The 14,643-nt window shown below is 43.4% G+C and overlaps 1 protein-coding gene and 1 long non-coding RNA gene across 3 annotated transcripts in view; one reads left to right on the plus strand and one right to left on the minus strand.

Annotated features, from left to right (window-relative positions):
* PPARGC1A (PPARG coactivator 1 alpha) overlaps nt 1–14,643 on the plus strand; it is a 645,787-nt gene that overhangs the window by 481,054 nt on the left and 150,090 nt on the right. The window lies entirely within an intron of this gene.
* Nucleotides 10,662–11,432, minus strand: LOC131507761 (uncharacterized). The gene is made up of 2 exons (XR_009259689.1): nt 10,851–11,432; nt 10,662–10,813 (listed from the first exon to the last, which is right to left on the minus strand). It is a non-coding gene; the product is annotated as an uncharacterized LOC131507761 (long non-coding RNA).

Consider the following 14,643-nt stretch of genomic DNA (forward strand, 5'->3'; position numbering starts at 1 on the left):
GCACAAAGGCAGAGCTTTTGCTTTCCTTGCTGTTGGGTGCTGAAGACCTGGAACATACCTGACATGTTGTAGAAACGTAATAAATACGGGAGTGACTGAATGAATGAATGAATGAATGAATGAAAGAAGGAAGACACGTTGATGGGAACAACTTAGAACTTACCCCATTCAATCCCTTTTTTATATAGATGTGGCAATGAGGCTAAGGATGACCTCTACATCGATCGCTCTTCCATTCATTTGTTACTCAATCCTCTCATTCATCCGTCAGAGATTTTCCAAACACCTCCTACCTACGAAGCTTAGTACTAACTGATGGCTGCACCAGAAACAAAGTTAAACAGAGATGCTGCCTTAAGGGAGGTTGGCGTGAGTGGGGGAATCAGGCACAGGAAAACATTAATGGCTCTGGGTGCGTCTGTATTCCTTGGGGATAGGAGCTGAATATTTAGAGGGGAGAAAAACACAGGAGATGATGGTGATAGGAGGTCGTGGGCAGAGGACAAATGGCTGCAAGGGCCTGTGGCTGTAAATGACGTGGCCTGTGTCAGGGACCCTTCAGTGATTAAGCATGATGGGCACGTGAACTAACTTTGGGAGGGAATGTGCCTTAGTGGTGCCCTGGAGTCGGATCCTCGCTCTATGGTTTATGACCTCTATTGTTGTCTAAGCTCCTTCTGCCTTAGCTTCCTTATCTGTAAAAGGGAAAAAAAAAAAAATAACAGGACTTAACCTCATACAGTTGTCTGGAGCAAAGATGAAAAGAAATACAGTTGTGCCTTATACATAGTAAGTGCTTGACAAAAGTTTGGGGCTGTGGTTATTATTATAATAAGAAAACGTGCAAGACGGGGGCGCCTGGGTGGCTCAGTCGGTTAAGCCTCCGACTTCGGCTCAGGTCATGATCTCGCGGTTCGTGAGTTCGAGCCCTGCATGGAGCCTGTGCTGACACCTCAGAGCCTGGAGCCTGTTTCAGATTCTGTCTCCTTCTCTCTCTCTCTCTCTCTCTCTCTCTGTGCCTCCCCCACTCGCACTCTGTCTCTCTCTCTCTTTCAAAAATAAAATAAACATTAAACATTTAAAAAGGAAGAAAGAAAGAGAGAGAGAGAAAGAAAATGTTCAAGACAGGGGCGCCGGGGTGGCTCAGTCGGTTAAGCATCTACCTTTGGCTCAGGTCGTGATCTCACAGTTCGTGAGTTCGAGCCCCATGTCAGGCTTGCTGATGTCAGCGCAGAGTCCTCCTTGGATCCTCTGTCCTCCTCTCTCTCTGCCCCTCCCCTGCTCTCTCTCTCTCTCTCTCTCTCTCTCTCAAAAATAAATGCACATTAAAGAAAAGAAAATATGCAAGACAAAATTGGCACAATTGGTTAGGTGAGATTGTGAAGAACTTAGCACTTGAATTTTATTTTGTATGCATTAGTCCCTCACTGACATGAGTATGAGTCAGGGAGGGAAATGTTTGGATTTTATTTTGGAGAGAAAGAATTTTCTCATATTTTCAAATAGAGGAAACATTTCCAAGAAGACTGAAAATGAGAGACCCATTTGGAGGATGTGACTGGGCAGTGGCATTGGAGATTGGGGATGAAAAGGAGGCAGAGACCCTAGAAAGAGCATTCAGAGGTGGGACAATAATGATAGGGAGAGGGGGCTCCAAGGTTCCCAGCTTGGAGAGCTTAAGAGAGATCATTAACCCAAACTCTGGACATAGGAAAATTAGCATCTTTAGAGATTTCGTAGGATAGCACTGTAGTATACAGCTTCGTTCGTCAGGGTGGTCCATGGACCAGCATCATCAGCATCCCCTGGAAGTTTGTGAGATTTTCAGAATTTCCAGACCCCACCCAAGACCTCCTGAATCAAAATCCGCATTTGAGCCTAATCCCCAGGTGACGCGCATGCACATCAAAATCAGAAACGCATCATTCTACGGCAAATTTTGCAAACAGCCCCCTGATCAAATCTAGCCCTCAATCCGTTTTTGTTGTTAGTCGGTGTGCCGAGAATGTTTTTTACATTTTTAAGTGGTTGGAAAAAGCTAAAGGAGGGATGATATCCCGTGGCACATTAAAAATTATGTGAAATTCAAATTTCAGTATCCTTCAGTAAAATTTTACTAGAACACAGCCACACTCTTGCCTTGACACACTGTCAATGGTCGTTTTTGCTCTCCGGTGGCAGAGTGGTTGCTACAGAGAATGTACGAGTCACGAAGCCAAAAGTATTTACCATCTGGCTCTTGACAGAAAGTTTCTTGGCCTCTGGTCTAGAGAAAGGACTTGGGAGTTGGGCGGCCCTACGATCTAGCTCTGCTTCTATTTTCCAATATTTCCTTAGTTACTTCAAGTCTCTATGCCTTGGTTTTCCCATCTATAAAATGAACATGGATGGGTTGATGGGGGGTGGGAGGGAGGGCAGGGTGGGTGATGGGTATTGAGGAGGGCACCTTTTGGGATGAGCACTGGGTGTTGTATGGAAACCAATTTGACAGTAAATTTCATATATTAAAAAATAAATAAATAAATAAATAAATAAATCAAGCAGAAAAAAAAATAAATAAAATGAACATGGAATTTCTATCCCACGGGATCAAGAGAATATACAGGAATAATGCATCTATGGTAGTTATCCCAAAGACTGGCGTCTATGGAGTGCTCAGTACATATTGGCTTTTATTACTCAATAAAAATATTAATACATGACCAGGACACATCCCAGGTCTTTTGCTTTGATCATGCATGTTTCTCACTGGTGCCGATTTCCTTTCGGGCACATCTAACACCCCTGCCCCTCTGGACATTCACTCTAAGTTACCTTGATTTCTGCCCTTGTACAACGAACCAGTTTTAGAGGAATGCCTGGCGATAAGGAAAATTGCCCCTTTACATCCGTAGTTAGGCCTGTCATGAATAATGCTATTAATAACTAATAACCTACACTGTGGTATAGATACTAGGGAGTAATTTATTTTGATATTTTTATGCCATCATAATGAATTTGTTTGTTATTCATTGTAGTTCTACATTCAAGGCATAAATCAATGTTGTTTTATATTCTGGGCAGATGCTGTGTGTATTTCCAGAGGTTTTCTAGGGTAAAGAATTAACATTTATTAATAGTAACACAAGCACGGGGTATTCTGAGCGCATTTTAAAAGCTTCAGTAAAGAAATCACCACCATGGAGGTTTTTCCCAATTTGAGGAACTGCTGTAAAAAACCGTGCTGGTATTTAGTACTTGGACCTTGATTTGAACTTAAATTGAGTACAGATAAACATTTTGGTTATCTTGTCAATTGAAGTATAACTTTTCCTCAAAAGAAAGATACTGTTTCAAGAAAAATGGAATGTCCCTGCCTTTTTACCTGTGCCTTTTCTTATTAGTTACAGTCTGATATCTCTTCTAGCAAATACTGATATCCAGGGACATTTAGTGCAAAGAGCAGCAAAGCTGAGAATTTACGGGCTGCTACTTCCTGGTTGTGCATAGAATATTTGGGCTGTGGTGTTGAGAAGTGGATAATTTCCTTAGATCTTCAATTATTGGAAATATCTTTTCTTAGTACAGACTTTTAAGAGTTAGGAAATAGAGAAACCCAATTCACATTTGTAGTAAGTTATAAACATGACACATGGAAAAGCATGGGACGTTGCTTCAGTATGAAACAACCTATCTCTTCACAGCTTTGTAGAGACAAATACATATGCCTTCTATTTATATTCTTTTTCTCCATCTTATTCTGCTTTATTAATAGACATTGTATTTCCGATTGGCTTCTGCTATCGTTATGCTAAAGTTGTGTTATATAATTATTGAGACTATTTCAGAGTTTCATTTAAACTTTTTCGTGTTAAACAGCTAAATGTGAACTCTTCCCACAAGCCTTTAGTTGTAAAACAGTGTGAAAGAATTCTCCAGAGCCTTTTTAAATATAAAAGAATATATATTACATGGAGGTTACAAATCGTGCAAAATTGTCCAAAAAGCCTTTAAAATGACCATTGCTTAAAATAAATATTTATCTGACTACCAACACATGCCTGGGACCAACCTGCTAGAAAATGAGCAGTATGTGAAAACCAGGTATCACCACAGTTAGCATTGCTTAACTGCTACAGCAGGAGAACAGAGCGTGTTTATTTTTTGTAGCACATTCGGTATGGTTGAGCTTACTATGAAGATCTCATTCTCCCTTGCCTTTCCATCCTAGAAACACTAACGTAGTAATACAAAGTTCAACTTGGTTGGGAAAGGTAGCCAGCATCTATAAGTAGTTTAAAATCCAAAGTGGTACCGTTGCTATGAACAGGTTAAGAAAAAAAAAAAAAAAAAAGAAAGAACGAAAAGAAAAGAAAGAAGGATATGACTGATCGTAGGGGGTTAGGTGGATAAGTGATGACATGGGGGAAGGAATAAAGCCACATTTCATAGGAAATTTCACTGAATGTTTCTTACTGGACAGCATAGTCCTATAAACAATCTTGGTTACAATGAACGTGCTGTTCTAATTTGAAACACTTTTATCGCGTGAAGTGCCTGGAATCCCCTTGTGTATTTCCAGGTGTGACAATGTGGCCTTGTATTTCCTTCTTGGCACTTAGCTCTTCGGGTTTCTAACTTTGGAAGGTGAAGTTGTTTGACGACTTGAATCAATCATAAAATGGTCACAATTCCTTTTGTTACTGAGTATTTGTGGACGTGAGTAATGACATGGTTCTGAAAATTGCGAAGAAACAACGGCTCATGCAGGCGTAACCTGAGTGAGCTTTAAATTCTCCGGAAAACGAAGCCCAGGCTGCTTCACCGGGGATATTGTTCTATAATCTAACGATTGCATAATCTCTAATGGATACCTTGGATATTACCGTAAATGCAAGGGGCTGATCGTTCAAACATCTGCACCAAATACCTGCAGAAGCGTGTACTCTGTGTGGTTAGAGCTGAACCAACATGGTTCCATCATAAATTTCTTCTGTAACATAATAATACGTTGTCCTGGGTGGCCACTGAGAGGTTGACCCAAAAGGAGCAACAGGGGGTGATTTAGAAATGCCAGATAGCGCATTGCAATTACAGTTGCTAAAAATAGAAGTTGACTGACTGTGTCTTCGGAAAGATACCCTAATATTTCTTTGATGCATTCAATGAACATAGACCCAATACATTCAACTTGTAACCTGCTTGGAAAAGCTCATAAAAGAGTCAAGTGTTTCCTTCTAGCCCTGTCTAGTTTTTTTTTTTGTTTTTTTGTTTTTTTGGTTTTTGTTTTTTTTTTTACTTCTGCTTTTGGAAAGGAAGCGGAGACTCAAAAGTTAGACCCAGTTATAGCAAACCTTAATGTCTCCCAAGCAGGCAGGCAATAGGGGAAGGAAACAAGGTTGCCCGTCACAGCTTCGCATAATACGTTAGAATAGGCTTATGGGAAAAGATTTCTGAGGGACACAGACTCTGCACCGACTGTTTAAATGAAGAGGGGCTAGTTACAGAGGTGTGGTAAAATCGACTTTGTGACCTATTTTCTAATTCAGAGGACTTGAATGTATCATTTTGTGCTCTGAACCCTTTTAGAGGTGTCTGCGAACCTGTGAACTGGGGAGGGAGATTTCTAATGGCCGATTCAGAGAAGAATAAACCACAAGATAGCGTTAAGATTTTACAGGAGACTGGTTTGTCCAACAGCCTCTGTCAGGACAAGTAACAGAACACTTGGAGAACTGTGGACCAGAGTGTCCCGCGTGGTAAACGGTGATGGGGCAGTGGAAGGAAATGACCGTGAGTTATAAACAAAATGATTCAACCTACAGACACGTTCCAGATGAACCACTATCCTTCAGTCTGAGCTTTCATTAATAACTGTTCCAATATTTACACAAATCCCTGATGATGGATATGAATGGTGGCTCCTGAAGCATTGTCTTGGGGAGGAAGGTAATGGCTTTGCTGGTAGGGCAGAGGGCGACCAATTTACTTTTCACGAATGGGTTCTAGACCGAGAGACCGATAACTACTCGAGTCAGTACACTGAAGAGGTTAGAGCAGAATGGTTAAGCTCTCGGTTTTTCCTTCTCAACTCCGAGGTAGTTTTGGGCTGTGAATGTCGGGCAGAGGGAGTCAGCTTTTCAGCTTCCCTTGGACTACCACCCCCCTCCTCGTATGTATCCCTCTGCTCCTTATTTGGGTAACGGATGTTTTCTTCAGAATCTGTGGTAAACCCGGGCTTTACGCACTGGAATGCGGTTTGCTTGCATGTTTTGGTCTTTTGTGAAGAAAAGCTGTGTGAGATATCAAGACTAAAGTCAAGAAGCCTTTGATGATGCACGACACCCGTCTCCTATCATTAGGTTATCTGTTTAATCATACTCCCTAGCTTCATGTTCCAGACCTTCCTCTGTTCTGTTTGTTTTCTAGGAAAAAAGGCCCAGCGTTTAGCTCCCTGTAAAGTTTCCACGTAAGGTCTTGTGTGTGCTCTTCCCCTTGCCTGGCATAACCCTTCCTGCTCCTGGCCACCCATCTAACACTTATTCATCTAGACTCCGACCTGGCATCCCTTCTAGGGAATCATCCTTCAGTCTCTGTGTACCTCTGTCTCATCGCTCCCGTATCATATATCACATCGACACCGAGTGTTAGACTCTGCTTCCTGGACCACTGGCCTTTCAGACTCAGGGAAAGGGTCTCATTTCTCTTACTATCCAGAGCCTCCAAGAGCTGGCACGAAGCGGGTCATAAATAAGTATTTGTTGAACCAAACAATTGTATGATTACAAAATTTGCATTTTCCCCAAAGCGGGAAACACTACGTAATCCTCAAGGTAGCTCTAGTGTCCTAGTTAAAACTTAGTCCGATGTGTAAAATTTAATTATCTCTCTCTGATTAATTGGCTCCTGAGATGACTTTTGGATTTTCCCTGTGCTTAGGGTAAAATTAGACCAGTAAGCGTCTGCTTTGTCACACTAAGCTACCTGAACGAGTTAAGTTGTACTTCTTGTTAAGACTGCATTGCAGATTCGGTAATATCTTTTATGTGCGGTAATAGAGCAGGGAACTAACCCTTATTATCACTAGCGTGCCAAGTCCACAGTGGATAGGATGGCAATGACAATGGCCGTTTTCACCCTGGATCCTCAGCCCCACTCTGACACGTGCAGAGAATAGGGATCTGATTGTCATGTTCCAGCTAGGAGAGATCGAGTCATTTTGCCAAGGCTGACGTTTTTGTCAACCTCCTAAAAATTGGCTTTGGAGCGAATGTTGGAGAAGAAGGGAGTCTGTAGAAGAGAGTAGCTAAAGAGATACTAGAGACTGATGATGTATTGAATGTGTCACTTTTCTTAGGGCAAGAAAACAGACTCTTCTGAAGATAAGTTTCTCAGGGAAGATTTATATCAGTATTCTTAAAAATGTGTGGAATATATACCTTTCTAGGAAGTGGATCAGAAATCTACTTTGGGTCTATGCCTATGATGAGTCAATTTGCCAATAAAGGTGTTTTGGGGTTGGGACTATTTGCTATCTACTTTTCTAAGTACCCGAGTATTTTATACCTTGCCTGCCATCATCCATTTCAGAGGAGAGCACTTTTAAAATGGGTTTCTGTCTAAACTCAGTCACATTTTTAGTGCACGGTGAAATTCATTTGAATAATGGGCTTTATTTTCTATGTGCTTTCAGCAGAATTGTGAGCATGGAAAGAAAACAAGGGAGATTTGTAGGGTAGCTGCAAAGTGAAAAATATGCATTTGAGTGAGTGATGGCATGTGATTGTTTTTTTTTTCCCCCCACCTCTTGTGGGTACTTCCCCAGGGTGTCATGGATGGAGGGCAAGGGTGGCTCTTGTCCTTGAATTCACATCAGGACACTGTGACACTTCACGATATAGATTCTAGGGGGAAGAAAAATATCTCAAGGTTTGTAAAGTCTAAAGAGGTCTGCCAAAATGGAATCCATTTGCTTAAAATGGTAGGGAGGTTATTTACTGGATTAAGTGTGAAGTATGTTGATAACAGATGGAACAAGTGATCACATGACATATTTAAATAGTCTAAGGATAACCTCGATGTCCTGGTCAATGTTCCTTCTCTCGATTAATGCCAGTGCTAATTAACTGGCACGAGTGTTCCTAGCCATATGGGGGATGTTGCTAAAAGCCGGCTGGCAGCCTATGTCCAGCCCCTACCTGTACGTAATTTAGTGCTTTGCTTGGTGCTTTGGGACTTCCATTATGGAACAGCCCAGCATAGAGAGAGTCAATGATTGCAAAGCGTCATGATGTTTTCTTTGTTTCTTTTGTGCGCCTCATTCCAAGTGTGGTTGACAGAGTCGAAATTGCATTGGCTTTTTGTGGGATAAGTGAAGCTGTACCTGGTCCATGATCTGTATGAGGGCTCTTCGAGTTTCTGAGTGGTCTGTTAATTGATCTTTATTCGGATTGCCTAACAACGGGCAGCTAATTCAGAAATGATCTTCACTGAACCAGTGCTGTGCCAGTCAGCTATCCGTTTGTCTCCCGACTTGAAATATGAGGTAAGAACTAGTTTAGGCCAAGAGAAAGTAATGCCATCTGGGAATTAGGTTATAAGTTCATGTCCAGCTACGATTCTCCTAGGGAGCGGGTATGTTGGGGAAAAGAGCTCCGGATTTGGAGCGTGTTCACTTGGGGAAGAGGCGCACTTGTGTTGGTCACCAGTGTTTTGGCTCTGGGTGCTCCCGCGGGCCGGCTTGGGAAACGGAATCTTCAGGCTCACCAATGTCTACCAATCTTCTCCAAGCCAACTCAAAATAAGAGTAGAACAGAATTAAAACTGGGATGATCATGTAAGTTATTAGAAAAGTAGAACACTTACAAGTGAAAACAGGAGTTTGTAATAATTTTTTCAGGGACCACAGGCACGAAGAGGGACCACGCTGGGCATGCTGGGACGTGCGGTGTTCGTAAGTCAGGGCAATGGGCTCGCTCTGCAGATGCAGCTTCAGTACAAGCCCCAGGGATCCCCCTCGTCCAGCTGCTTTCAACCCCACCGAGCCTCCCAGACAGAACCTTTGAAACCTCCATTGTCTTGGAAAAGGTGTTGCTGAACCTGTCTGAACCCCGGTTAGCCGTAGAATGGGTGTTACAGTACTTGAGTCTCAGAACTGTGGAAGGGATTCAATGAGATGTGTGTGAGGCATCTGAAATGGGGATTGTCACACAGGATTTGTTCCTTAGTGTTTTCTGGTCTTCCTGCCTCTTTCTTCCCCCTCCTCCCTTCCCCACGTGGACAACTCTACTATAGCGAAGAAAATTACCACACATTTTTAAAGGTAGGAACCGTAGTTTTGTTTTCCCTACTAAATGCTGGACCCGTTGAAGTTAGCAAGTGTCCTATTAATCGTGTATCCTGACCACATGGTACCTGGCACAGAGTGGTACTCAGCAAACATTTGTTGGAGAGATGAATGAATTAAAAGAATAAAAGAATAGTAGAGGTTTTTCAGACCGAGAGGAGGGCGGCTGCATTCTTGGCTGATGAGAATTCAGGAAGCACGAGAACGCAGAGTGGCCATTCCCAAAAGGAAGCTGCAGCTGAGTGGCAAAGTCAGAAGGCTCTTCGCAAGGGTTTGTGATACCCGAGGAAAAACCAGGCCCTCCTGTCTCCACTTGGCTCCCTAGTTCCTTCTGTACGTCTGAAATGGAAAGGAAGCAAATATGGAGCCCAGCACAGCAGGGAGGGAGAAACACATGTAATTTCCCTGGTGCCCACTCTCTGCCTCCCACACTGGCAATTATGTAGCTCTTCTTTTCTAGGCTGCTCCAACAGGCGGCCACACGCCCAGTATGCATTGGACAGACCCAGGAGCCTGAGAGTGTCAGCAGTCCTGTTGGACCCGAGAGGAGATAGATCTCCACGTGTGATGTGTGTGAAATCTGATGGGCCACGTCTCGACCCTGTGGCTTTTATTTCCTGTGTGCACTAAGGGGTAGTAAGTAAGCTTTGGGGAGTGGGATCGAGTGTTCCCTAAGCTTCCGGGTCCCCCTCCATTAAAGGGTGATGGTAATTTAACAGGATTATTTTGCAGGGCAAATAAGATACTCTACGGAAACATTTAGTACAGTGGTTGGCACACAGTAGGCACACCATAATTATTAGCTGCCGTCGTTCATATTAGTGCTCGTCAGATCATCACCATCAGCCTCCTTATTAACGGGTTCCGAACCTGACCCTTCGTTATACCTAATTCTCTCAATGAGGTGATCGCTCCCAGTTAGCTGGCACTAGGGAACCTCCAGGGGGGAACAGTAGATATTGCAAGACAGGGAATTGTCACATCAAGTATATTACATGCTTCAACAGCCAGGGGCTGATTAGTACAAATCGAATTTCGCACTAACCTGCCAGAGGCAGAGAGTGCACAATTGGGCTCTGTGAGTTCAGTCTGATTGTTGTAAGGAGATATTGACACCAGAGGTGTCGCATGAATATTCAAAAATGCTATCTCTGTAGCCGTTAATAAGAGAGCAAAATACCTGCACACATAATATACGTAGATATTAATTCTTTCTAACCTCCCCACCAGGAAAGGAATACATACACCTGAAATCTACTCCCAGCCTTGATGCTTGAAGGCCAGGATCTGCCTTGGGGGGAAAACCTAAAAAAGATCGAAAAAAGAACCAATCCCCTCCACTTTCGGAGCAGGCTTTATTCATGGCCCTTTTTCTCGTTCCCGTCCGTCTGAGTTACACTCGTACCTGCTGCTCTTCCTACTAATATTATTCCACTGTCAAGTTCCTGGCACACGGCGGGGGAAAGATTTTTTTTCTTTTTTCTTTTTCTTTTCTTTTTTTTTTTTTTTTTTTTTTTTTTTGTACTTTGAGCTTGAGCTGGGCAACGGGAGAGCCTCCTGTTCGGGATTTGTAGCCGCCCGATGCCATTCTTCAAGCTGAAGCCGCTGCGCGCCCGCGCGCGAGGTATTTTGGCAACTGTTCGAGCCCAGTCCCGCTTTGGCTCCGCCTGATGGAGACGAGCAGCGAGTTTCTCCTCGGTGCTTCCGTTCACGGCTCGCTCGCGGTGAAAATAGACCCTGCTTTCATCTTGCGGCGCCTGACGACGAGATGTCTCCCAGACTGCAAGTCAGCATTTGCCCGCACAATCGTTTGGCAAAATCTATTTTTAAAAAGGCCATCGGGTCTCCTGGTGGGCAAAGTGGGTACTGTTTTCTGGGGGGAACGGGAGAGAGCGCGTCCCCTGCAACGGGTTGTCAGGCAGCGAGGCCCAATTCGTTCCCTGCTTCCCCCACTGTCTGGGAGCACGGCGTCCTAAAGATATCCGTGCCAAGTTATGATAGGGAGAGAGAGAGAGTCTGTTTGGTCCCGGGGAGGAGGGAGGGTCGGGCCTGTCATTCTGCGACCGCCTCCAGCTGTGCGGGATCCTGCCACTTGGGCATCTCCGGCCACTTGGGCATCTCCGGCCGTTTGTGACTCACATCTGCAGGTCACATGAGGCTGACCATCGTGACATGTGCGTCACTGGCGTTGGAAATACAAACTCAGAAATCAGGTTAGGCTTCTTTCTGTCGTTTGTTCCTCTTTCTATGTAACGGGAGCAGATCAGAAAGGCTTGATGAGGGTTTCGTGAGTCAGGAGTTTTTTTGGAAAACAAACATGGGGACTTGGGGACAGTTAAAGGACCCAGACTGATGTGGCTATAAAAGGCAAGCCTTGTGCCTCGCACACTGCTAGGCCCTGAGCTTCGCCAACCCTGTGCTTTGACCCCCGCTGCCCCTCCTGCTGGGCCCACCCTCCCCACCTACTCATTCCCAGTGTCTGCTCCCCGCGGCACCCTTTCCTCTCGCCCAGGCACCGTCCTCTCGATCATTGCTGCTGCCTCAGTTGCTTCTCATCAGAGAGCATTTGCTTTCCTGATCTGTTATATTGCTTCACTGACTGGTTCTTCAACTTTTGGGTGGCTCTCTTTGTCCCTTGTCTCTTCAGCTAGATTATACATTGTGTGCAGGACAGAACCGCATCCTAGGTGTCTTTGTTATGTGTCACTGGTCCAGGTGCATGCATGTTTATATCTTTTTTTTTTTTTTTAACATTTATTTATTTTTGAGACAGAGAGAGACAGAGCATGAACAGGGGAGGGGCAGAGAGAGAGGGAGACACAGAACCAGAAGCAGGCTCCAGGCTCTGAGCCATCAGCCCAGACCCCGACGCGGGGCTCGAACTCACAGACCGCGAGATCGTGACCTGAGCTGAAGTCGGACGCTTAACCGACTGAGCCACCCAGGCGCCCCTATATCTTTTTCTTAATAGTTTATCAATATTAAGAAGCGTAATACCTTTTCGTCATTAAAAATTGTGAGCAGAGAGAAACAATCACTTTAAAATAATTGAAGAAAATGGCCAACGTTGTTCAGTCTGGGTTGTAGCTTCTCATACAGACACAGTTTTTAATCACTCCATCTGGGTGAGAGATTAAGTGGATCTCCCCACAAAGAGAGGAGGTGGGAGAGAGAACACGTGTTTCATACGTGGTAACCCATGAATCCTCAGGACCAGCCTATGGGGATGTGTGCAACTTATCATCTTTGTTCTGGAGATTAAGACCCCGGGGCTCAGAGCTGTGAACTGACTTGTGCAAGGTCGTATCATTCCCATGTGACAAGAGGATCGGATGCTCTACCTAGTGTTCTGTAAGCTACTTTCAAATTTTTTTGATTTTTGTTTTCGCTTGACAACGCAGTAACCCATTCATTTCTTCAGCAGGTATTTATGAAGTACCTGGTAAGCGCCACACGCAGTGTTAGGAGAATTTTGCGCACAACAGAATTACTCTCTGCCCTCGTGAAGTGGGGAGGAGGCTGTCGAGACACCACATGCGTGTGATGTGTGCTCGAGGGTGAGAGCAGCTCAGGGTACCGTGGGGGCACGTGGTAACGTGTAACCTAATCTGGAAGAGGTGCACGTATCTATTTACCACGAGCGGTCATGACTGCATGCTTTCAAATAGGCTTTTTATTCTAGAATAAAATTTATGGAATCTATGGAAACGTTGTAAAGAGAATTTGGAGAATTCCCACATACTCTGTACCCCGTTTCACCTAATTTAGTATCATCTATGACTCCGGCATGCTTGTCACAACTAATGAACCAATATTGATACATGACTATTAACTAAACTCAGTTCTTTAATCGGATTTCATTAGTTTTTCCCTAATGTCCTTTTTCTGTTCCAGGATCCCATCCAGGATCCCACATTCCATTTAGTTGTCATGTCTCCTTAGGCTTCTCTGGGCTGTGACAGTTTCTCAGACTCTCCTTGATTTTTGACGATCTTGACAGTTTTGAAGAATACTCATCAGATGTGTTATAGGATGAGCCTCAACTGGGATTTGTCTGCTGCTTTTCTCGTGATTAGACTGTGGTTACGGGTTTGGGGGAGGAAGTCCACAGAGGTAAAGTGCTGTCCTCAACATATCATGTCAAGAATACATGCTTTCAACATGAATTATGATGTTAATCTTGATCACCTGGCTCAGGTCTGCGTGTCAGATTTCTCTGCTGTAAAGTTACTTTCTACCCCACGTTTTATATTGTACTCTTTAGAAACAAGTCACTAAGTATAGCCCACACTTAAGGGGTGGGAGTTATGTTCCACTTCCTTGAGCAGGGAGCATGATTGCATTTTTACAGTGCAAAGATGTTCCACAACTGATTTCCTCAACCCCTCTTGATGGACATTGAGGTTTTCCTATTTGTATGAACCGCTAAAGGGATGCCAAATGAATACCCTTTACAAATATCCTCGAACCCTTCAAATTCTTTTCCTTAGAATAAACTCCTCTCCATACATTTGGGCCAACACACAGGCATTTTGAAAAAAATATTTAAATTTGTATTGACAAATTATTTTCTAGAAGGGCGATACCTCTTTTAGCCGCTGGGTGCTAGCTAGCTTCACCAAGCCATAGCAACGCTGTGTGTTATTCATTTTATCATTGATGATTTGATAAGCAGATAATTTAAGCATGTAAGAGGCTATACAATTAAAAGAAGGATACAGAATCAAAGGCTTATTTTGACTGAGAAATCATAATCACTTTCTTATTTTAAAATGGAACAAACTGAAGTTGACTAAAAAGTTAATGCCGTGGGTATTTGCTAGACCATATTCTGGATAGGTAAATAGTCCCTAGTCCCAAGGATACTTCTGTCTAGAGAGGGAGACTATCTATCTATCTATCTATCTATCTATCTATCTATCTATCTAGATACACACACACACACACACACACACACACACACACACATATCTATTTATATATAACTCAAAAATTTCCTGTAATCGGAATAATACTTACAATTCAAATTGTTCTTGCATTTACTCCATTAAGAATTCGCAAAATACCTCTCGAGATGGTCTACATGACTTTTCATGCTGCAAAATAGTGAAGATTTTTTGAAGTATTTCAGTAGTGCTAAAATTTATTTAACATGAAATTTAGAGACCTACATAGATGGAGCAGTCATTGGTGCATGAAGGAACCTGCACTCCAAACAGAAATTGTTTATGTAAATATTGGACTCGGAACAGATCTTCACTGAGGAAACCTGCCTTTGTGAGTTCACAGATGCCAAATGGGAGGTGATTATGAAAGAA

Source organism: Neofelis nebulosa, chromosome 3, assembly GCF_028018385.1.
Source record: "Neofelis nebulosa isolate mNeoNeb1 chromosome 3, mNeoNeb1.pri, whole genome shotgun sequence".
In the NCBI taxonomy this organism is placed as follows: Eukaryota; Metazoa; Chordata; class Mammalia; order Carnivora; family Felidae; genus Neofelis; species Neofelis nebulosa.